The sequence below is a fragment of the Procambarus clarkii genome, chromosome 1, assembly GCF_040958095.1.
Source record: "Procambarus clarkii isolate CNS0578487 chromosome 1, FALCON_Pclarkii_2.0, whole genome shotgun sequence".
Classification (NCBI taxonomy): Eukaryota; Metazoa; Arthropoda; class Malacostraca; order Decapoda; family Cambaridae; genus Procambarus; species Procambarus clarkii.
The window spans coordinates 48,657,105-48,659,604 of record NC_091150.1 but is presented as its reverse complement, the minus strand read 5'-3'; the positions used below and the strand labels follow the sequence as shown (position 1 = coordinate 48,659,604).

The 2,500-nt window shown below is 39.1% G+C and overlaps 1 protein-coding gene across 1 annotated transcript in view; it reads right to left on the bottom strand.

The window, feature by feature from the left end:
• Positions 1–2,500, bottom strand: part of LOC123752290 (hexosaminidase D-like) — a 373,939-nt gene that overhangs the window by 370,408 nt on the left and 1,031 nt on the right. The window lies entirely within an intron of this gene.

Below are 2,500 nucleotides of genomic sequence, written 5' to 3'. Positions count from 1 at the left end.
ACTGAATGACTGCTGCATGATGTATTACACTGTATGACTGCTGCATGATGTATTACACTGAATGACTGCTGCATGATGTATTACACTGTATGACTGCTGCATGATGTATTACACTGTATGACTGCTGCATGATGTATTACACTGAATGACTGCTGCATGATGTATTACACTGTATGACTGCTGCATGATGTATTACACTGTATGACTGCTGCATGATGTATTACACTGAATGACTGCTGCATGATGTATTACACTGTATGACTGCTGCATGATGTATTACACTGTATGACTGCTGCATGATGTATTACACTGAATGACTGCTGCATGATGTATTACACTGTATGACTGCTGCATGATGTATTACACTGTATGACTGCTGCATGATGTATTACACTGAATGACTGCTGCATGATGTATTGCACTGAATGACTGCTGCATGATGTATTACACTGTATGACTGCTGCATGATGTATTACACTGTATGACTGCTGCATGATGTATTACACTGAATGACTGCTGCATGATATATTGCACTGTATGGCTACTGCATGATGTATTACACTGTATGACTGCTGCATGATGTAATACACTGCATGATGTATTACACTGTGGGACTGCTGCATGTATTACACTGCATGACTGCTGCATGATTTGTAACACTGTTTGACTGCTGCATGATATATTACACTGTATGACTGCTGCATGATGTATTACACTGTATGACTGCTGCATGATGTATTACACTGTATGACTGCTGCATGATGTAATACACTGCATGACTGCTGCGTGATGTATTACACTGTATGACTGCTGCGTGATGTATTACACTGCATGACTGCTGCATGATATATTACACTGCATGATGTAATACACTGCATGACTGCTGCATGATATATTACACTGTATGACTGCTGCATGATATATTACACTGCCTGACTGCTGCATGATGTTTTACACTGCATGACTACTGCATGATGTATTACATTGTAGGTCTGCTGCATGATGTATTACACTGCATGACTGCTGCATGATGTACTACACTGTATGGCTGCTGCATGATGTATTACACTGTAGGACTGCTGCATGATGAATTACACTGTATGACTGCTGCATTATGTATTACACTGTATGACTGCTGCATGATGTATTACACTGTAGGACTGTTGCATGATGTATTACACTGTATGACTGTTGCATAATGTATTACATTGTATGACTGCTGCATGATGTATTACACTGTATGACTGCTGCATGATGTATTACGCTATATGACTGATGCATGATGTATTATACTGTATGATTGCTGCATGATATATTACACTGCATGACTGCTGCATAATGTATTTCACCGTTGGACTGCTGCATGATGTATTACATTGTATAAATGCTGCATGATGTATAACACTGTATGACTGTTGCATGATGTATTACACTGTACGACTGTTGCATGATGTATTACACTGTAGGACTGCTGCATGATGAATTACACTGTAGGACTGCTGCATGATGAATTACACTGTAGGACTGCTGCATGATGTATAACACTGTATGACTGTTGCATGATGTATTACACTGTACGACTGTTGCATGATGTATTACACTGTAGGACTGCTGCATGATGAATTACACTGTAGGACTGCTGCATGATGAATTACACTGTAGGACTGCTGCATGATGAATTACACTGTAGGACTGCTGCATGATGAATTACACTGTAGGACTGCTGCATGATGTATTGCACTGTAGGACTGCTGCATGCTGTATTATACTGTATGATTGCTGCATGATGTAACACTGTATGACTGCTGCATGATGTATTACACTGTAAGACTGCTGCATGTTTTCTTACACTGTATGACTGCTGCATTTTGTATTATATTGTATGACTGCTGTATGATGTATTGCACTGTATGACTTCTGCACGATGTATTAAACTGTAGTACTGCTGCATGATGTATTACACAGTAGGACTGCTGGATGTTTTATTTCACTGTATGACTGCTGCATGATGTATTGTACTGTATGACTGCTGCATGATGTATTGTACTGTAAGACTGTTGATTGATGTATTGCACCTTAATACTGTTGCATGATGTATTGCACTGTAAGACTGCTGCATGATGTATTAAACTGTGCGAATGTTTTATTATGAATTACACTGTAAAACTGATGCTTAGTGTATTACACTGTAGGACTGCTGCATGCTGCATTTCACTGAATGACTGTTGTATTGCACTGTAAGAAGGATGCATCGTTTTTTGCACTGTAAGACTGCTATATAATATATTGCACTGTAATGCGTTTATATAATGTATTGCACTGCAAGAATGATGCAATCGTGTATTGCATTGTAAGACTTCTATACCACTGTAAGACTGATGCATGATGTATTGCAGAAGTCTTGCACTGTAAGGAGGCTGCATCGTTTATTGCATTGCAAGACTGCTGAATAATGTATTACACTGTAAGGTGGCTGCATGGTGTATTGCATTGTAAGAGT